General features: G+C 42.6%; 1 pseudogene; it reads left to right on the plus strand.

Moving 5' to 3' along the window:
* The first annotated feature begins 1,515 nt into the window (after positions 1 to 1,515).
* Positions 1,516 to 21,876, plus strand: LOC105494387 (keratin, type II cytoskeletal 8 pseudogene; annotated as a pseudogene).
* The last annotated feature ends 1,439 nt before the right edge of the window (positions 21,877 to 23,315 follow it).

The following is a 23,315-nucleotide window of genomic DNA, read 5'->3' on the forward strand; positions in this document are numbered from 1 at the left end:
GGGCACCTTTAATCTATAATAAAATTTGAAATTAAAAATCTACCTGCTGTAATCAAATAGCTAGTATCTTTATCTAAAAGATGAATACCAGTGCTTATATTGTGGCTTTTGCTTATGATTTTTAGTCCCCTAAATATCAGATATTGTAGAGTAAACAGAGTTTCACACACTGGAGTTTAAAAGACACATGTCCACAACTTTAATATAAATATGGTATCGTGTAGCCACGAGCAAACATCCACCTGAAGCTGCCAACGCTTCACACGGTTCAGTCTGTCTCATTAACTCTCTCTGATCTGACACCTCCCTTGAACTGACTGACTTTCCTCCAACCCACGAAAAGAGGCCACCTAGCAATTGTCCGTGCTGTATGCCTCAATCAGCTGAAATAAATATCACTACTGGTAGCAGAGATACACATTAAATAGACAGAAAGGAGGTTTTCTTTGCACGACTTGTAAATTGCCACCACTGTCCATGCTCCTTCTGCTCATTAAGTGGCTCTCCTTGGGTCGATCCCTCCCGCTATGCAGTTTCTCTGGCAGTAAAACTATCTTCTCCTCTCACAGCTACCATTTGAAGGAACCTATTGGTCACCTGGGGCTTTATCTGCTCACCGATTCATTTTGGATCTTGCCTCCAAGGGCACTCTATTCCCCACTCTAATCATTTACTATTACCAAGATTCTTCTCTCACCTCTTCCTTGAAGCTGAATACAAAGTCCTGGTTCGTCCGCGCACCCGCAGGTGTGAAGCTGCAGGTGCTTATCTGAACGGAGGTTACCAGAAGTCAGTGCAAATCAGGGCTGTCCCTCTAGCAACAAAAATTAATATGTAGCCGAGTTCCAGGCCCAAGCAATGCTGCTTCCCAATTATGTTTACTCATTTTTATAAGGTGTGATTTGAATTCCCCATGTTTCATGATAAACTGTACCAACACCGCTCGGTGTTCAAATGCAATTTGTGATTCTCTTACGTGAAAAGACACTATATTAAATAAAAATTAGTCTTAATATCAGGCCCCTCTGTTCTCTAAGCGGGAAACTCATTGCCGAGCAATTCTCATTTACAGTAATACATCTTTGCTTTGAAAACCATGATAGCAGAAAAGTGCATAAGGGAGAAGGAAACTGTGCTTCAAAATGTCAAACAACATCTGTTTCCCATTTCTAAGAATTACGGAGCTTTCTCTAGCCCTTTAACCCCTTAGCCCACATTGTATCTGTCCCTTCATAGTTTATGGTCTTTATCTTCAGAAGCCTTTCAGTAAGTGAAACCTGATATAGAAAGTGAATCTCTTCTTTAGGTTCTCTCTGAGGATTAGGGACGAGATTTATTAGAACAACACTGCTCGTGCTACGATGCTTTAGGGTTGTGTCAACATTTCAATTATAAACCCCTGCTTCCAGGGGTGTGCACACCATCCATTAGAAAAATAATTATCTAGCTTCAAATTTGGAAAGTGGGGTAGTGATTTGAAGATCCACGTTCAGCTTGTGAGACTTTAGAAGACGCATGGGATTGCCTTTTCTAGGTGTAGAAAAGTCTATCCCAGAGACTACGTTTTATACTTTAGACTGTGCCCCACGGCCCAAGCAAGAATGTCGTGCTGAGATTGTAAGTAAAATAGTCAGAGCTAAAAATCCATATACGATCATGCGAGGAAAAGGCAAAATGGGTCGATGCTTCCACATGTCTTCTGAGAACAAGGCAGAAGTTCTTCTGTCGTGCGTAGCAGTAGGTTGGCCACATTCTTCTTTTGAATGTAACGTTAGATCAACCGCTCATCTCGGGTTTCTTTTAAGTGATATGCACCAAACCTTTCTGCCATCTAGACGAAAGCAATGGCCGACAGGTCTCGCCGAAAAGCATTGGGGAATCAAGGACAGTCGGCAACAAAGCTGGGAACGTATTTGAAATTATCTCATTTATCTTCCTCCTCAGTCCTGTCTCCCTTCTCCCTCTGCTCCGTGCCTTCTGGCCGCCCTCCTCATGCTGTGGCCTCAGTCTGTCCTCCTCATTCACTGCCTTGGTGCTAAGACTCCCATCTCTTCACCATCCCTGCCACCTGGCATCACCCTGCATCCTGAGCACCTGACTGGTCCAGAACCACATATCACGTTTTAAAGAACCTGCTGGATTCTTAGTGATTTCCTAGCAGCTGCTAATTTTTGCGTGTTTGTCTGTCTCAAAGATGTTTCTAATGTTTTCAAGGAGCAAAGCTGGAATTTAGGGCATCCTACAGGCACAAGAAAGAGAAGTTTTTAAGTAAAGGTCCTGAAAGTATTCTTCAAAGAGCATCATATATGAACAGTCATTAAAAGGTTTAAAGAATTTCTCAATTGTTCTATACCCACGTGGAGACTCAGTCATAAACTACAAGTTCCATAAGAGCAGGGTTTTGTAGTTTTGTTTTCCACTAAACTCCTGGCATATAAAACATTGTATATACTCAATAAATATCCAGTGAATAAAGGGATAAATTAATTAATGAACATATCAAATACCTCTTGATCAACTAACTCAAAGACGTCATTGTAAGTCACCTACAGATACCTTTCCTCAATGCAAAAAAAAAAAAAAATCAATTGCAATAAAGAAATGACTGCGGATATGTTGGCATCTCGGGTGAGGTGATACAAAAGATAATCTCATAAGAAATAAGTGAGTAACTAAGAGAAATAGCCCAGAGTAATAATCACCCTTTTTTCTGGCTTTTAAGTACCACTCAAACCTTTACTATGTAGAATTTGAAACTGAAAGAATATCTAACTTTTCTGTCACCCTGAGTGTCTCTCCTGTTTCTCAAATATGAAAAACATCTCAAATCGGTATTTTTTAAATATGCAGTGCTTTGCCAATTTAGCCAAATAGATTGTAAGTGCTATGAAGGCAAGCTGATACCATTTTTTTTATATACCTACAAAGGTCCTGATGGTGGGCTGTCCCCAGAATGTGTTAAATAAAGGCATATTATGTTGGATTGTGTCTTAAGAATCAAGACTCTCTCTCTTCCCCCCTCCTCTGTAGCCAGCATTTTATCTAAACTGCTAATGAGCCCCAGAATCTGCTTTGATTTTCATCTACTCTCCCTTCCTCTTCCAAGATTCAGAAAATGCAAGAAAAAGAGATAAAAGAAGATGACATAGAAAGAGAAACATCCTGACAGTCAGACCTTAGGTACTTAGATGACATAATAGGAGCATTTGAAGAAACTTCATGTATGGCTTATCTAAATTTTCTAACATAAACCAGTATTCCCTTCATGAAGAAAATGTCATATGTATTTGTTATAATGAAGTCTCATGCCACCGTTGGCTGAGAAACGTATCTTGGCCACTGAGCCACTTCTGGTCTGTTCCTTTGCTCCCTGTCCCTTGGAATAACTGGATCAGAAGGTCCCAAAGGCATTTCCACAGCTGATATTCCAAGCTATTGCACCTTTTTTTTTTTTTCAGACAGAGTCTTGATCTGTTGCCAGGTTGGAGTGCACTGGCATGATCTGGGCTCACTGCAACCTCCGCCTCCCTGGTTCAAATGATTCTCCTGCCTCAGCCTCCCAAGTAGCTGAGACTACAGATGCATGCTACCACATCCAGTTAATTTTTGTGTTTTTCAGTAGAGATGGGGTTTCACTATGTTGGCCAGGATTGTCTCGATCTCTTGACCTCGTGATACGCCAGCCTCGGCCTCCCAAAGTGCTGGGATTACAGGCGTCAGCCACTATGCCCGGCCTCTCCTGTTATTTCTATGTGGCCTTTCTGCAGAACTAAAAATACACTGAAGTTCCCCACTTCAACTCTCTAATTCTGTTTCAATTAGCAGACAGAGTTCTGATTCCTTCCATGGAAACTAAGGGTGTTCATCTCTTGGAAGTTGCATTCTGTTAGTAAATTGCAAAGAGGGACACCCTCTAAGCAGTACAAAAAAAAATGCATTGTGCTTCTAAGTGTTTGTGTCTTTAGTATTAATAGCAATTTGTTCATAAGAACAAGAAAAAAATCTCCACGCACTGGCACAACCAGAGTCTGATTTCATTCCAGCAACTAACAACGACAACGACAACAACAACAAAAGCAAAGCCCTTTTTTTTTGGTTTAATTAAATTCTTTCAAGCCGTGTGGAGCAATACTGCTGGGTAGATCTTGTAAGAAGAGATAATTAAAACACAAACAAACTAGTTCTTTCATTTGGAATAGCAGCGACTGCACATGCTCAGGACAGCTAGCCCTAACAAAATCCCAAAGGATTCTTAGTATGCAAACCCAGTCGGCTTTAGAAACAGGTTCAGCAGTTTGTTATAGAGCTAGAAACCCCTTCACACTGGGAATCGGGTGGGATATCTCTGGAAAGTCAGACTTTTTCTGAGACATCGCCAAGGAGCTGGGCAAATGAAATGATGCCTTTGGCAACGGGCTCTCAGCCGACTCATGGATCTCAAACAAGAGCTTTTTCACTCTGCCGTCTTGGGCTGAAGTCAGGCAATGAGGAATCTCTAGGCCTTTTCAAAGGAGAATTAACGTGAAAGGAGAGAAGAACGTTTTTATACTCATAAATGTGTTTTCCCCAAAATGCTAGAAGCTGTTTTCAGAATCCAAGTGTTATATGTTCTGATTGGAAGTGATATCTAAACCTCACCATACTATCTGTGATGTTTCCAGGGGACTGTCCGTAGAGTTGACAACCTTATTAAATGTAGTAAAGTGTACTGACCTTGGGAATTCTCTGTGATAAACTTTGAGATAACACAGCATTTGGAGTGAGATCCACCAAAATTAGAACTGTGCCTTCTCATGAGAGCTTGGCAAAGGCACAATACTTTCTGAGCATCCGTCTTCTCTTGAAGGTAAGGACAAGGATAGCTGGCCTTACAGCAGATGTTTGTCATGCCAAACTCCCGTCGTCCAACTGACTTCAGCGTAGCCGTGATGGACAGTTCTTGACTTATTTAAAAGTGTTCTACTTTGAGCCTGGCAAGGTGGCTCACACCTATAATCCCAACACTTTAAGGGACAGAGTTGGGAGGATAGCTTGAGGCCAAGAGTTTGAGACCAGCCTGGACAACATAGTGAGACCCGCCCCCCATCTCAAAAAAAAAAAAAAAAAGCCAGGCATGATGGTTCACACCTGTAGTCCCACTCAGTTTGGAGGCTGAGGGGGAAGATCCCTTGAGCCCAGGAGTTGAAGGCTGCAGTGAGCCATGATCACACCGCTGCACCCCAGCCTGGGTAACAGTGTGAGATCCTATCTTGAAAAAAAAAAAAAAAAAAAGGTGTTCATCCTTGTAAGCCCCGGTATCTGTGGCTTCTCTGCCTCCTGGCTTTCTCTGAAGGCTTTGGAGGTTACTCAGTTCACGCACAAGCACAGCCTATTCTCCCTGTAGGAGAAATAAGGACCCCTCCCTGGGCAACCCTGAACCAGCGCAGGACAGAAATCAGGGGACAAATGCCCTGCCTCCCAGTTCTCCAGTAGGACAATTCTGACATGGTTTTTCAGTGGCCTTTTTCCTGTACCTGTTCTCTTCTACACTCCCTCACTTCCAATGCTTGCGATCAATTCCCAAGAGAATAAACTACTGGCACCCGAGGGTCTTGCTTTGTCACTCAGACCCAAGTGAGTTCTGTCACCCAGGCTGCAGTGGTGCCAACCTGGTTCATTGCAGCCTCAAACCCCTGGGTTCAAGTGGTCCTGCCACCTTGGCCTCTTGTTTCAGGTTCTACTTTAGAGGAGACAAACTGAGATGTTTCTTATTCCTTTCTCCATGTCTGTTGCATGGGTTAAATATGATAACAGATGGAAAGGCTTCTTTGCAGACTCTAAATGTATGGGCAAATGTTAGTTACAAATATTAAAAGTGTTTCTAGCTATTATTGGGATCTAAGTTTAAACTGAAAACGTTGATTGTTACTATTTTGTGAGTTACTTCTATTACAAACATGTTGTACTTGTCAGATTTATAATAAACACGTTTGGGGCACCAAAGTATGTGGCACTAGAGAAAAAAATCAGTGAACAACTTTGGTGGATGGAATTACCCACATCCGATAAGGCTTCTGTAACTTCATTCTTGTTTGTTGTTTTTTGTTTTGTTTTGTTTGTTTGTTTGTTGAGATGGAGTTTCACTCTTGTCACCCAGGCTGAAGTGCAATGACATGATCTTGGCTCACTGCAACCTCCACCTCCCAGGTTCAAGCGATTCTCCTGCCTCAGCCTCCTGAGTAACTGAGATTACAGTCACCCCTCACCAAGTCTGGCTAATTTTTGTATTTTTAGTAGAGGGTTTCACCACATTGGCCAGGCTGGTCTTGAACTCCTGACCTCAGGCGATCCGCCTGCCTCGGCCTCCCAGACTGCTGGGATTACAGGCACAAGCCACCGCACCCGGCCCTGTAACTTCATTCTTGTGTGGCAGGTCCCCGGAAAGTCTGTCCTGGCATCATTCTGCCATCTAATTCCTATTTATCCTTCAACTCTCAACTCATTCATTCATTCATTCATTCATTCATTCACCAGTGTTTCTTGAGCATTGCTATATGCCAAATTTAGGTATGCTTGAGCTGGAGTGCAACAGCACAATCTCGGCTCACTGCAACCTTCACCTCCTAGGTTCAACTGATTCTCCTGTCTCAGCCTCCCAAGTAGCTGGGATTACAGGAAAGGGCCACCATGCCTGGCTAATTTTTTGTATTTTTAATAGAGACAGGTTTTCACCATGTTACTTGGACTGGTCTTGAACTCCTGACCTCAGATGATCTGCCCCCTTCGGCCTCCCAAAGTGCTGGGATTACAGACGTGAGTCACCGTGCCCGGCCAAGTCATTATTTTTCTAGCAGCTTTATTGTGAACCCATCTAAACCATGCTTTTGGTGTACTATCCTCATGGTTTTTTTGGCACATAACAGAAGCCACCAAAATTTTTTTTTTCTTTTTCTTTTTTTTTTGAGAGAGTCTCGCTCTGTTGCCCGGGCTGGAGTGCAGTGGTGCGATCTCGGCTCACTGCAAGCTCCGCCTCCCGGGTTCCCGCCATTCTCCTGCCTCAGCCTCCCGAGTAGCTGGGACTACAGGCGCCCGCCACCTCGCCTGGCTAGTTTTTTTGTATTTTTAGTAGAGAGGGGATTTCACCGTATTAGCCAGGATGGTCTCAATCTCCTGACCTCGTGATCTGCCTCGGCCTCCCAAAGTGCTGGGATTACAGGCTTGAGCCACCGCGCGGCCCCAAAATTTTTAAGGTGAGTAATTTTAGCTATTACCTACAGCCTCACTCCTAGGCTAAAATTAAAGTATGCCTGAGGCCACAATCTTCCATATATATGGTTACTTATTACATAATTTTTATTAGCAAGTATATTGGTTTACAGGGGCTACCATCACAAAGTAACACAGACTGGATGGCTTAAACAACAGACATTTATTTTCTCACTGTTCTGGAGGATGGAAGTTTGATTTTAAGGTGTCTTCAGGCTTGAATTCACTCTGAGTTCTCTCTGGCTTGGGGATGGCCACCTTTTCTCTGTGTCCTCAGAGGGTTGCCTCTGTGTCCTAATCTCTTCTTACAAGGGCATCAGTCCTATTTTTTATTTGGATATGACCTCACTTTGCCTTAATTACTTTTTACAAGCCTAATCTCTAAATACAGGCACATTCTGAATTCCTGGAGGTTAGGACTTCAATATATAATTTTGGGGGAGGGACACAATTTAGCCCAACACAGCAAGTAGACCAGTGTGGACACTCTATTGTGTAAGCTTGCTGAGGACCTAGCTCTCCATCCTTCTAGATACTCTGACATCACTGCTTGAAAGATCCGTTGAGGGCTGACACAGGAACATTTCAAAGGCAGCCTGCTGTCACTCTTGTTGGCATCAGACCACCAGAAATCCTTTTAAGGAATGGAGCCTTAGAGAATGATTTAGAAACTTGAGGAGAATATTCCTAATGATAAAGTCTAGGCTTCATTGGATTCTATAACCTATTCTCATAAGCGTGAAGGGTATCTAAAGTATTTTGGCCAATCCACATAACTTTAGTTTCACCAATGAGCCTGTCTCTAACATCTATCATGCTAATTACAAAGCTACTCATTTCCCAATAAAACCCATCCCTGCTGTTTATTTGGCTCAATAGCAGAGCTCAGGTCCTAAGATTTTTTTTTTGAAGACAGGGTCTTACTCTGTTGCCCAGGCAGGAGTGCAGTAGTTCTACCATAGCTCACTGCAGCCTTAAACCCCTGGGTTCAAGCAATCCTCCTGCCACAGTCTCCCAAGTAGCTGGGACTCTAGGCATGGGCCACCATGCCCAGCTAATTTTTTTTATTTTTATTTTTTGTAGAGACAAGGACTCACTCTGTTGCCCAGGCTGACTAAGATATTGATGGCTGAAGTACATCACACTGGCTTCCCGTAGAGTGTAGCTTTTCTGATTCTATAACCAGATTTCTGATTCTATAACCAATTCTAGATAACCAGCCCCAAAGTGTGAATGTTTAATTTCAGTGACCAACAGCTGCCAGAGTTGAAGTTTAAATGAACCAGTGCGTTCATAAGACCAAGTAGGCACATCCATGCATAGGTGCATCACAGAACCCCACTCTTCAGGCATTTTTTCCATCCTAAATTCTACCAACCTGCTGCATATCTTGTCATTTTTGACCATGCTGTCCCTGAACCTGGCAGACTCAGCTTTCCGCTGGTACCTACTCACTCCTACACACCTTCCCAATCCCAGCTAAAATATCTCTGAGTCAGAGATTCCATTCCTGAGTCCGCGGCTAAATCAATTTGCCTATTGTCCTCATTCATAGTACCCTGCACTTTTTCTCAGCATGCATAAGACAACTTCCATCAGTTATTTGTTTGTTAAATGTCAGTCAACCATGAGGGTTCATGAGAGCAGAAACTATGTCAGTTTTTCTCACCATTGTAATCCCAGGGCCTGACATTGATTAATTCCCTTAGTCATCCACTAAATCAATAGATGTTACTTGAGCACCTACTATGTGCCAGAAGTGAAAAGACATGTCTCTGTCTTCATGGAACTTACTGTCTGCTAGAGAAGAGGACATGTAGACATGTATGAAGACTGCCTCTGACCTCAGCCCATGGGGTGGTGAGTCCCCTGACCCTCTTATTTAAATCATATCGATCACACTGTCTGGTGTTTATTTACTTGCCTCTCTCCTCCACTGGACAATAAGTTTGAAAGGGGAGACATTTTGGGGTTTGCTTCTTTGTCCCCACTATTTGGCTTGAATGTTAGACACATGGTAGGTACTCAGTAGGTGTTTGTTAGATAAAGTCCAAAGTCACATATCACAGTGCTGGGATATCTGGTCACTGCGATAAATCTATCAAGAAAACACTGAATTAGTGGGTACAGTGGCTCATGCCTATAATCCCAGCACTTTGGATCACTTGAGGTCAGGATTTCAAGACCAGCCTGGCCAACATGGTGAAACCCTGTCTCTACAAAAAAATACAACAATTAGCCAGGCATGGTGGCGGGCACCTGTAATCCCAGCTACTCAGGAGGCTGAGGCAGGAGATTCACTGGAACCAAGGAGGCAGAGGTTGCAGTGAGCCGAGATCATGACACTGCACTCCAGCCTTGGTGACAGAGTGAATCTCAAATAAATAAATAAATAAAAGCACTGAATTTAGGAATGATATGTCTCACCATCTTTTTTTTTCTTTTTATTGACCTTTTTTTTTTTTTTTTTACATTTCCACTGGCAGTGTCCATTCACCAATGCAGACATAAGGAATAAATTAATTTAAGTGAACCAAGACACTAACATTTGCAAAAGGCTTCCAAAAGTATCTGTTTCCATTGGCAAATGCGTCCTGACAGACTCTGAATGAAAAATTTGGACTGGGACGTACCTAACTTCAACTGGAAAGAATGTCTCCTCTTAACTAATACATGGATTTCAACTAACGTTTGTGGACTTTCTGGAAAAACTGGCACCAGGCCTCGGAGACACAACCTGTTCACAGCTTCAATCCACCATACAGACCTGAAGCCATATTTTTAAATTATTAGGGAAACATTTATGCACTTACGGAGATATTCATATTTCCTTCCTTCCTTCCTTCCTTCCTTCCTTCCTTCCTTCCTTCCTTCCTTCCTTCCTTCCCTTCCTTCCTTCCTTCCTTCCTTCCTTCCCTTCCTTCCTTCCCTCCCTCTTTCCTTCCTTCCTTCCTTCTTTCCTTCCTTCCTTCCTTCCTCCCTTCCTTCTTTCCTTCCTTCCTTCCTTCCTTCCCTTCCTTCCTTCCCTCCCTCTTTCCTTCCTTCCTTCCCTCCCTCTTTCCTTCCTTCTCTCCATCTCTTTCTTTCTCTTTCTTTTTCTTTCTTTCTTTCCTTCCTTCCTTCCTTCCTTCTCTCCATCTCTTTCTTTCTCTTTCTTTCTTTTTCTTTCTTTCTTTCTTTCTTTCCTTCCTTCCTTCCTTCCTTCTCTCCGTCTCTTTCTTTCTTTCTTTCTTTCCTTCCTTCCTTCCTTCCTTCCTTCCTTCCTTCCTTCCTTCCTTCCTTCTATCTTTCAAAGACGGGGCCTCACTATGTTGCACAGTGGCTATTCACAGGCACAATAACAGTGCATTACAGCCTTCAACTCCTGGGCTTAAGTGATCCTCTTGCCTCAGCCTCCTAAGTAAGTGGAATGACAGGCACTCATATTTTTTGAATCTCTAGCTGGAAAACATAATCTAAGAGTGGACTTTTGTCTCTTTGATATAGTTTTATTATAAGGCTTTGCACTTTAATTAATTTGATTGCAGTTTTTTAAAATGAGAAATTCCTAGACACTGAGACTCTTTAAGAAAGAAATTAGATTGAACATTTAAGTAAATTCTGACTTGGAAAATAATGGCTTAAGTAGTCACTATGACTTTAAACCACTAAGTGAATCCCTCACTATAATTTTTTGTACCATCATAAATTTTGCAAATACTTTTATTTTAATTTCAGGATGGCTTAGCAAATAGATCTGGAGTGGTTTTAGGGATAGGCAGTTTGCCCAACTGCCAAAACTTACCACCCAGATCATTTGTTAATGCCTGAAATTATACTATTAAAAAGTTATCCCTTTGGCCTAAGGCTCAGTTCCCTGCTAAAATGCAAATATCCCTGGGAAAGACAATACTTAAAATAGTGATGGTCATTTATCCCTAACCCTTGTCTCAATGTTTAAATAGAGAAAGGAAAAGATGTGATACTTAAACTACATGAAAGAAAAGGCTCTAGTAAAAATAAATAAATAAATAAATAAATAAATAAATAAATAATAAAAAAATAAAAAATCTAGATGTGCTAAATCGACAGGACACTTTTTCCTAAACTTTGCCCTGAAGGAGATTTGGAACATGTGATTGAGCTGGGCAATGCAATCTTACTGGCCTACATGTGGAGTATAGGAAAAAAAAAGAAAAAAAGAAAATCTTTCTTGAAACACTTCTTGATGTTTCTCTCATTACTGACCCAATCATAATAAACAGCTGATAATCTCAAAGTAAACTGCTTTGATGTCTGTTGTTTAATATTAAGCTGCTGTATTTAGCATTACTAGATAAATCAATTTGTTCCTGGCCAACACTGAAATTACAGAACCCAAAAGGGCTATAGGAAATTCTCCTAGGTAATTGATGCATTTAGCTGAGTCAGTGCTGAATTAAATACTTGATGATGGGATATAAAACCTAGGAGCCAACCAACCGCGTATGACCAAAAGAGAATCACCCGTGATTGCCTCACAAAATCAAGGTACCGAATATCCTATTCAAATTGCATCTTGAGGCTTGAAGAAGAAAGTTGAGTATAAAGTCACGAAGGGCTGGGCGCAATGACTCATGCTTGTAATCCTAGAACTTTGGGAGGCCAAGGTGGGAGAATCACTTGAGCTTAGAAAATTAGAGTCAAGCTTGGGCAAAACAGTGAGATATCATCTCCAAAACATGAAAAAATCAAAAAAATAGCCTGGCATGGTGACATGCCTCTGTAATCCCAGCTACTCGGGAAGTCAATGCAAGAGGATTGCATGAGCCTAGGAGTGAAAGACAAGCCTTGGCAACAGAGTGAGACCCCATTTCTGTTTATTTAAAAAAAATTAATAAAGCCACTAAGGTGATTAGAAAGCAAGTTACCTGTAACCTCATTAGAGGACTTTCCCTCAATTCCATTTCCTGCCCTGGCTACAAAAGGACAATGTCATATTCCTACTCTTCCTATGCGTGCGTCTTTTCCTTCCCTTGCAGAGAGAGATGGCCACCATGAACGCTGGGCACTCTGCTGAACCTGCTCAGCACCCAGTCTTCTCCAACTGAGGCCAAGTCTCCAGACTAAGACTTCCCAGGGCACGACCGTATGTCTGTGCCACAAGGTGATGGTTAAACGGAGTATAGGCAACACAAGGTATCAGCAGCATGGAACACGAGCACTAGATAGCCACTCTGCACCCTCAGTCTCTCTTGAACAAGAAATGCTTACTGTGGCGATGCCTCACAGTAAGGTAATATAGTTTTAAATTTTCTGCTCTCAAGACAAATTGATTGTTAGTGTAAAAGCTCCAGACTTTGAGGAGGCCATATTTGTGAAAATCTATTATTTAAGGAACAAGCCTGAGAAACTATATTTCTGTATCATAAAAACCTTGATTAAGACAAAGCTATTACTTACACAAATAGCTTAGAGAATAGAAAAGTTAATATACACATTAGTGTTATTAATACACAGCAACCTGAGACTAAGCCTTCATAGCAGCGAATGAATTACGTCAGGTCAAAGTGATCCAATTTGCCAGTTTACTATCATAAAGACAAGAGGATAGCAGGTCTCATGCTTCTAGGTGCCCACTAGGTATTTTGAACACTTATTTAAGCCAGTCACAAATTAGACCACTTAATTTCTCAGTCAAGTTTGATTTAACTACAGATGAATGGGAATGATCTTAATTTCTTACTTACCAAAACCATCAGGTCTAATAACATTCATAAATTGACTTTTTTACCCTTTGTTAGTAAATTCAGGCAACAGCCACTTATAAATGACATCGTAGCATTTTTAGGTGGTAAGATCACTCTGTTCCAAAAGAAAAATAAAACAGTAGCCCTCCTCCAGGTCCCAGTGGCCTTTCCTTCTGCCTTCTAATCCGGAGTAGTTCTACTTTCTAATGCCCAAGGCACCCCCTTCTCACCTTCCTCCCATGGCCTCACCTCCCCACTGATATTTTCATATTACCCCTGCCCTCTCCAATCAAAAGGAGAAACTCTAATAACCCAGGACTATTTTAGACCAAGACTAAGGTTTGTGTGCCTTAATATGCCACTCCCTCTAGAATGTTTGTAGTTGAAAACACTCTGGACCCCACTGGCCATCTCCTGGTGGAAACTGGGGGGATTGATGGATACACAGGAATCCCATCACATGGCAGGAATTGCTAGAGGAGTGATATGGTTTGGCTGTGTCCCCACCCAAATCTCATCTTGAATTGTAGTCCCCATAATCCCCACATGTCTTGAGAGGGACCACGTAGAGATAATTGAATCATGGGGGCAGTTTCCCCCATCCTGTTCTCATGACAGTGAGTAAGTTATCCTGAGATCTGATGGTTTTATAAGGGGCTTCCCTCTTCACTGAGCTCTCGTTCTTCTCCTTCCTACCACCACGTGAAGAAGTACATGTTTGCTTCCCCTTCTGCCATGATTGTAAGTTTCCTGAGGCCTTCCCAGCCATGCTGAACTGTGAGTCAATTAAACCTCTTTCCTTTATAAATTACCCAATCTCAGGTATGTCTTTATTAGCAATGTGAGAACAGACTAATACAAGGGGTTTTCACAGAGATCACTTCATCTAATACTCAAAGTGACTCTTTTCAGTCACCCTGAACATCTCTCTCTTTTCGGAGGTTAAATAAATTTGCTAAAACCACATATCCAATAAACACCAGTTTCAGGACTCCAACCTGAGTCTACCTGACTCTCACTCTACCGCTTATAGACTTTTTGCTATGCCGCGCTTAACTCAAATGAATCTCTAATGGGAGAATGTTACTAATCTAATGGGAGAATGTCCACAAAGGTGAGTGATATTGTTGATCGATTAAGTCCCCTGAGTGGCAGTAAGTCACCACCCCTGCATCTCTGCTTGAGGCTATCTTTCCCTGCTTGTGTGTTTTCTTTGCCACTTTCGAGCTTCAACGCTTTTCCCATTCCAGCCTAGACCTGTGTTTTTTAAATCCATCATTATTCAGTCATTCTTTAGAGGGGAAATCCTCTCAAGACCTCAAGGCACCGTATAGAAAAATATTGCATAATGAACAATAAACATTTGGATTACCAGGAGGGCACACGTAAGAAGGCTGCATTCTTTCTTTCTTCTAGTCCTAGGGGAAGAAGGGAAGTTTTATGAAGCTGAACCGGGCTCTTTTCCCATAGCTCCCACCAGTCTCCCTCTCACTCCTACTGAATATGAAGCCTCCACTGGACAGATTTTCTTACTTGTTTTCCCCCCTGCCAACCTAGTAAAATGTGGATGTGGATCTATTGCTTTACCAGCATTTAGAGGACATTCCCCTGTCCCAAACCATAAGTCTTCACTGCTTCTCCAAATTAATTTAAAACATCAAGGAAACAACCGTGAGTCTTCCAGGAGGCAATTAATGTGTCTCGTTAGAGCAAGCTGTCTGATGCCACCCACCTGACTGACTGAGTTGCCTTGTTGACTGTCTCTAGCCTGATCAGAGGCAAAGCAAGAAGGAACATTAAACCTAACATGGACCACAGTGCCTAGAGACATAAGCATGAAGATAAGTGGAGTGAACAGTAGAGACTGTTCCAACGTGTCTTCGGTAACCAGGCATTATGGTTCAATTGTATTTCCCTCCCCACCCCAAAAATATGGGTACACTAGAGTCCTAATCCCCAGCACCTTCATATGTGACCTTATCTGGAGATAGGATGTCTCTACAGAAGTAATCAAGTGAAAACGTGGTCATTAAGGTGTCCCACAATATGGATAATATGACCTTCCCTATGATGTGTGTCCTTATAGAAAGGGAAAATTTGTATACAGAGACAGACATGCGTAGAGAGAAGATGATGTGAAGAGTCACAGGGAGAAAGAAGATAGCCCTTTACAACCCAAGGAGAGATGCCTGGAACAGACCCATCCCTCACAGTCCTCAGAAGGAACCAACTCTGCCAACACCTTGACCTTAGACTTCAGCCTCCAGAACCAAGAGACAATAACTTTCTGTTGCCTAAGCACCCCAAGTCCGTGGTACATTGTTACAGCAGCTCCAGCAAACTAATGTACCAAGACACTAAGTTAACATAACTGGACAGTTGGTGAGTGCTCTCAAACCCTGGAAATATATTATCTTCTCAGTGCAAAAAGAATAATGGAGGGTAAATCCTCCAGCCCATTAAGTAGTGTTCCTATCCTAGGAGAATGGGGTAAAGAGTGTAAATCATCCCAAGATCACAAGTTAGATGTGAGCTTTGGGATTACAATGTGGACTGAGAGTCACAATCCCCAGTGTATTTGTTGGACAGTGACCTTCATTAGTTTCAGAACCTAGTCTGGAAGTTGCTTAATCTAACAGGGATGATATTATTGAGTTGTGTCTTAAGATCATTGGCTACAAAGTATGTTGTATGGAAAGTAATTGCTGGCCAGACACAGTGGCTCACATCTGTAATCCCAGCACTTTGGGAGGCCAAGGTAGGAGGTTCACTTGAGGCCAGGAGTTCAAGACCAGCATGGGCAACAAAGTAAGACCCCTTCTCTACAAAAAATCAAAAAATTAGCCTGGAGTGGTGGCGCACACCTGCAGTCCCAGCTACATGGCTGAAATGGGAGGATCTACTGAGTCCAGGAGGTTGAGGCTGCAGTGAGCCATGATCATGCCACTGCACTCTAGCCTGGGCTGCAGAGTGAGACCCTGTCTCAAAAAATAATAATAATAAAATAAAAACAAAAAACAAAAGTAAACAAAAAACAAAAAATGAAAAACAAAGTAATTGCTAAGCAAATAGCAAACAAAGGAATTCTGATGAATTCTTCCAGTTATTCCTTTTACATAGAAGTATTCACTTTACACAATGTAATACTTACCCCTCTCTCTGTCCTTCCCTATTGGGCCCTGTATTTGTTTCCTGGGGCTGCTATAACGAATTACCACACACTTCGTGGCTTAAAGTAACAGAAATGTATTATCTCATGACTCTGGAAAACAGAAGTACCACATCAAGCTGCTGGCAGAACCCCACTCCCTCCAGGGGCTCTGGTGGAGAATCGATTCCTTGTCTTTTCCAACTTTGGGTGGCTGTGGGTGTCCTTGGCTCATGGCCACATCACTCCAATCCCTGCCTCCATATGCACCTTGCCTTCTTCTCTGTGTGCGTCTCTATCTAATCTCCCTCCACTTGTCTCATAAGGAAACACACAACTGCATTTAGAGCCCCCCTGGATAATCTAATGCAAGCTCTTCTAAAGACCCTTATCTTCTGCTCAAGACCCACATCTTCTCAAGACCCTTATCTTCTATCTCAAGACCCACATCTTCTGCTACATAAGGTGATATTCACTCTTTTGCCATATTCACAGGTCCTGAGAGTTAGGAATTGAATATAACTTTGGGAGACCTTTTCTTTGTTCTGCCTATTACAGGTCCAAACCACCAGCCTCTTAGGTTAACTTTTGGAAGCTTATCTTTTAAAGGTCATCAACGTAATGTTTATTTCAATGCTAGTCCCAGACCTCATGCAAAACTGCATGTAAGACTTGAAAGACTGAGACTTAACTGTTAACTTGAGTCATAGCCCTCTTTTTATCCTCTTTGTTTATAACACTTAGCTAGGTTTTTTTTTTTTCTTTTTTCAAAAGGTAAAAATATTGGTTCTCAATCATCTTGAGATCTGATAAGGGTAATAAGAGAAAGCAAGTCTTCAATCCTCATTTGTACTCTTTCTTTTAGATTCACCAGCATTCTGGTCAAGGATATAAAAGCACATTTATAAGATGCCTTAGCCTTAGAAAATTTGTACAAAGCTGTGTATTTTTCTCCTCAGTTGCCAGGGCTATAACTGAGCTCTACTTATAAGTGTACAGTTTCCATGTTTTCACATGCTGAGAGACTTTAATGTTCATATATTATTTTTCTCTGTAAACCTATTATTGTACACATTATTCTCTCTTTTGCTATTTTTTTGTTGGCCTCAGTCACCCCAATCCTTTTCTCTCTAAAACCACAAAGCACCAGAAAACAAACCGAAGGGAAATAAGAACTTCTAAAAGTATTCCGGAAACAAAAAATGACTCTAAAATTGATCTTACAGTTTTGCAAAAGGTGATATTTGGGAGAATGATAGTTACTTGATCTAATATTTGAATAAATACTATCTGGCATTGAGCATAATTTCAGATTTGTTACCAAGGAATGAATACATATGTATATTTTTTTCTGGTAATTCAGAGAATGTTTTAAATATGATACAGATATGTAAATGTATTTAGAAGTGTCGTTCAGGACCAAGAATCATTTGCTACACTTGGAGTGGCAAGGCTTTAGAAAGTTGGTGATACTCAACCCTCGCTGTATATTAAAATCTTCTCAGAGCTTTTTAAAATAATACCACTGCCTGGACTCCACCCCAAAACAATCAAATCAGAATTTCTGAGAGTAGGGGTATTGTTGTTGCTGTTGTATTTGCAAATCCCACAGATGATTCTAATCGTGGAGCACATGTTGAGAATACAGATTCAGTATTCCTTCTACCGATGAGGAAATCAAGACCTACGGAATGAGGTGATCTGCCTACTTTCTGCCTATGGATGTGACCAAGAATACCAAAAGAAAAGGCTGCAAATAAGCAGCAAGAAATAGTAAATAATTTAAGATAAAATTATTGTAGAGAGAAGCAAGGGAGACTGCCAGCAGCAGCAGAAATGGCTCTCTGGCTGCCAAGGGTGAGGATTGTGAAAATGTAAATCCTGCTTAAATCCTTTATCGCCCGACTGTGTGCATACTAGCAAGCCGGCTTTAGAAAAATATATCTATGGAACTGCTTCCTAAAAGTTTGAGGTTTGCAGGATGCAGGGCAAGAGGACAAACTCTGAAATTCCAGAACTGGCTAGTTAAGGAAATAAAAGCTGGGGAATCTCAATAGAAAGTAATTTCACCGTGTTAACTATCTTTGTGCCTGTTTGTGTTGTTTTTAAGTTCTACTGTAATTTGTATATATTCTTATGAGAGTTGGTGAGTTGAAATATTTACCATCTGATGAGAATTATGACAAATTTCCTGTCACCATTTTCCATAGTCTGATTGTCACCATTCCTGCAAACAAAAGAAAAAAAAGCTAAAAACTATTTTAAATTGATTAACGGCAATTTTGTAACATGAACTTTTTCCCTTGGATGTAACAAATCGCTTGATTATTACTTGATTCATATCAAAATAGGCTGTAAATTCCAGTTTCTTTTTCTTTTCCCAGATCTCTCCCCTGGCCTGCTATTCTCGGGAACTTTCATCCAAGGTTTTGATGTGCTAATTTGCTCATCAGTACCCACTAGCCTTCCTTGGTTTAATTAATAAATATTTCCTGTTGACAAAGGAAGGGGAAACAGAAGTCTAATTCATGAATTTCATCATTGTGTTTCCCCCCACTGTGACCCTCACTTGAAATTGGTCTTGCGTCTTATCAGCCGCTCCGTTTTAGGCCTTGTCATTTGCATATCAAATATATCTTTGTAAGCAGGCTGCTCGCAGCCCTGGCCTGCAGACAGTTACAGAACCAGCTGCCCACTGGAGGGGCAGGGAAACATCTGTAAACCCACTGTGATTACAGGAGAAGAATGAGAACAGAGGATTGCCCTACTCTCCTCTTCAGAGTCTCTCCTCCAGAAATCCAGGTCTTCTGGTGCCCTGTTGTCATACACTTGGTGTATGTATTTATTTACTTATGGAATTTTTACTCTGAGTATTTACTCTTCTGAAATTAGAATGGTAACACAAGATGCTCTAAACCTTCCATTTGACTTTCTCGTCTTCAAAACCTCACCTAGCCACTAAGGATGCTTTAGCGGATCCTGATAGGGACATAACGCAAAAGCATTATCATTACAGAGAATTAGGATACATCAGAATGATCTGACTTCACTATACTAGCTGACTTCAATATAGCTTCCCTTGAAACTATTTTGTTTTCTCTCAGTTAAGGATGGGCTGACAGTGGCTACTGACTCAAATTTAAGTCCCCCCTCCCCCCACCTTTTTTTAGAACTTAGGAAGTTGGTTTACAAAATTACTAGCAGCACCGTAATTCTATTCCCATCCTTCATGTTTGACCTGCCCACATTTTTCAATCCACCCCCTTCCTAGAATTCACCTGTTATTGTTTACCTGACACCAGGTGTTTGTAAGATTCCTCAGATGTAATATGCAAACCTGTAGCAGGGTGAAAGATGTTTCAAAGATTTTAGAACTGTGTTCCTAAGTTGTTTCATTCATATGGCCCACATATCTGAAGAGCGCTTTAGAGATGTGATCTCAGGCACTTGAAAACACAATAACCAACCCAGAACCAGCCCTAAGGCTAATGTCTAGCCTTTTTCTTTTTCTTTTTTTGTTTGTTTGTTTGTTTGTTTGGAGACGGAGTGTCACTCTGTCGCCCAGGCTGGAGTACAGTGGTGCAATCTCGGATCACTGCAACCTCCGCCTCCTGGGTTCAAGCAATTCTCCAGCCTCAGTCCCCCAAGTAGCTGGGACTACAGGTGCCCGCCACCACGCCTGGCTACTTTTTGTATTTGTAGTAGAGACAGGGATTCTCCATATCGTTCAGATTGGTCTCAAACTCCTGACCTTGTGATCCACCCACCTTAGCTTCCCAAAGTGCTGGGATTACAGGCATAAGCCACCCTGCCCGTCCTGATGTCTAGTTTTTAAGAGGTCCATGCACAGCCCGAGAAGCAGGAGAAAATAATGCCATGGACTATATTAATTATTTGCTTAGAAGTGGCAATATTAGAGTGGAAAGATACACGTTGGTTCTATTCACTGTACTGAATAAATTAGGCAGTATTGAAAAAAAAAATACTGTGCTTCTTTATCTCAGGCACTATTATCTACTGCACTATAATTTGGTGTAGTAGCAAGAGCACTCCATTTGGAGGCTGAAGATCTGAGTTTTATTTCAATTTTGCCACCAATTAAACATCTACCATTTGAGCAAGTTCCATTCCACGTGTGGACATCCGTTTCTCCACTGCAATATGAGACACACAGATTATATGGACATGCATTCAGCTGTGAACCTCAGACTTGTTACCAAGTGCTCCTTAAAAAAGATTTAGGGACCAAAAAAAAGGAGCTTCTCCGCTCCTTCTGGAATCTCCGCCTGGTTCAGCCTACCTGCCTCCACTCCTGTCTCCACCATATCCATCAGGGTGACCCAGAAGTCCTACAAAGTGTCCACCTCTGGCCCCCAGACCTTCAGCAACCACTCCTACACAAGTGGGCCCGGTGCCCGCATCAGCTCCTCGAGCTTCTCCCCAGTGGGTATCAGCAGCTTCCAGGGAGGGCTGGGGGGAGTCTATGGCAGGGCCAGTGGCATGGGAGGCATCCCTGCCGTCACAGTCAACCAGAGCCAGCTGAGCCCCCTTAATCTGGAGGTGGTCCCCAATATCCAGGCCGTGCACACCCTGGAGAAGGAACAGATCATGACCCTCAACAAGTTTGCCTCCATCATCGACAAGGTACGGTTCCTGGAGCAGCAAAATAAGATGCCGGAGACCAAGTGGAACCTCCTGCAGTAGCAGAAGACAGCTCAGAGCAACAAGCACAACATGTTTGAGAGCTCCATCAACAACCTTAGGCGGCAGCTGGAGACTCTGGGCCAGGAGAAGCTGAAGCTGGAGGCGGAGCTTGGCAACATGCAGGGGCTGGTGGAGGACTTCAAGAACAAGTATGAGGATGAGATCAATAAGCATACAGAGATGGAGAATGAATTTGTCCTCATCAAGAAGAATGTGGATGAAGCTTATGTGAGCAAGGTAGAGCTGGAGTCTCGCCTGGAAGGGCTGACTGACGAGATCAACTTCCTCAGGCTACTGTATGAAGAGGAGATCCGGGAGCTGCAGTCCCAGATTTCGGACACGTCTGTAGTGCTGTCCATGGACAACAGCCCCTCCCTGGACATGGAAAGCATCACCGCTGAGGTCAAGACGCAGTAGGAGGAGATCGCCAGCCGCAGCCGGGCTGAGGCTGAGAGCATGGACCTGATCAAGCATGAGGAGCTGCAGACCCTGGCTGGGAAGCACGGGGGTCACCTGCGGAGTACAAAGACTGAGCTCTCCGAAATGAACCGGAACATCAGCTGGCCCCAGGCTGACACTGAAGGCCTCAAAGGCCAGAAGGCTTCCCTGGAGGCCACCATCGCAAATGCAGAGCAACGTGGGGAGCTGGCTGTTAAGGAGACCAACACCAAGGTGTCCCAGCTGGAGGCAGCCCTGCAGCGGGTCCGGCAGGACGTGGCGCGGCAGCTGCGTGAGCGACAGGATCTGATGAACGAACGTCACGCTGGCCCTGGACATGGAGATCGTCACCTATAGGAAGCTGCTGGAGGCCAGGAGAGCCGGCTGGAGTCTGGGATGCAGAACATGAGTATCCATAGAAAGACCACCAGCGACTATGCAGGTAGTCTGAGCTCAGCCTATGGGGGCCTCACAAGCCCGGGCCTCAGCCACGGCCTGGGCTCCAGCTTTGGCTCTGGTGCGGGCTCCAGCTCCTTCAGCCGCACCAGCTCGGCGAGGGACGTGGTTATGAAGAAGATCGAGACCCACGATGGGAAGCTGGTGTCCGAGTCCTCTGACGTCCTGCCCATGTGAAGGGCTGCGGCAGCCGCTCCCAGCCTGCCCCTCCTGCGGCTGCCCCAGAGCCAGGGAGGGAGGCCGCTGGGAGACCCACCCGAGGCTCAGCCCACCCGCCGGGGAGTTTACTGCCTGGTCACACCCCTTGCCCATGCCTCAAGCTACAAAACAATTCAATTGCTTCCCCACCGCTCCCCACCCAGCCCCAAAATAAAACCTCAGCTAGCTCTGGGGGAGGGGGGAAAGAAAAAAAAAAGAAAAAAAATTATGTGGCCAGAGATTTTGAGAATTACAGTGTTGCACACATATGTACGCTTGCTCAGAGATTCACAATAAACTTTAGCATACCAAATGCCTCCATGAGACATTCTAATAAAGCTTTACAAGGAACACCAATTTAACTGTTTTGTGTTTCCCAAATATATTTTACCAAGAATCCTGTGTGTGTTCTAAACAGCTTGGGCAGCACTGGACAAGATTTCCTAAGGGCCTTCCAGCTCTAATTGGTCCTGGTCGAGTTTGTCAGGTTTGTTTATCAGGGTCCTAGAAGACCAACCTGGGCAACAGAGCAAGACCCCATCTGTACAAAGAACTTAAAAAATTAACTAAGCATGGTGGTGCGCCCTTGTAGTCCCAGCTACTTAGGAGGCTGAGGCAAGAGGATCATTGAAGCCCAGGAGTTCTAGGCTACAGTAGCTGGGGTCCCACCAATGTACTCCAGCTGGTGCAATAAAGCAAGACTGTCTCCAAAAAAAAAAGCAAAGGGGAACTCAGAAACCAGACAGCCTGGGTTCATATCCATAGTTTTCTACTATGTAGCTTTGCAACCTTAATCATGTAAATTTAATTTATCTGTACTTTAGTTCCTTCATCTATGAAATGGAGACAATAATATCATCTGTTTCATAGAGTCATTGTAAGAATTGAATGTGTTAATGCAACATATAAAATGCTTAGCAGATTACGTAGCAGCTTGTAAGTGCCGTGCGTGTTAACATTTGCAATATCCAAAACACTTATCTGGTGCAACAGCCTAAGAGAAGAAAGAGTGAATGAAAAAAACTGGCATTTGCTGGGGACCTACTACTAGTTTTCATGCCAGATGCTTTACATATGTAATCTCATTAAATCTCCACCGTAAAACTAAGATCAAAATATAGTTTTTCATTTTACAGGTGAATAAAATAAAGCTCTGAAGTGTTCAAGAATCTGCCTGATATCACATGAAAAAATATTAAGACAAAAAAATGAGTCTCAGATTCAGGCATCCCTGACTTCAAAACTTAAGTTCGTTCTAACATATCACACTGCCTTCAAGAGTGAAAAGTAATAAACTTTATACCATTTTATAGATGAAGAACGAGGCATATAAACTAAAATATTTCTCAGGATCACACAGTAAGATTTGAATTAGAAAATAATCTACATCATGTCATTCACCTCTATAATGTATTTAT

The sequence above is a fragment of the Macaca nemestrina genome, chromosome 9 (genome assembly GCF_043159975.1).
Source record: "Macaca nemestrina isolate mMacNem1 chromosome 9, mMacNem.hap1, whole genome shotgun sequence".
Lineage (NCBI taxonomy): Eukaryota > Metazoa > Chordata > Mammalia > Primates > Cercopithecidae > Macaca > Macaca nemestrina.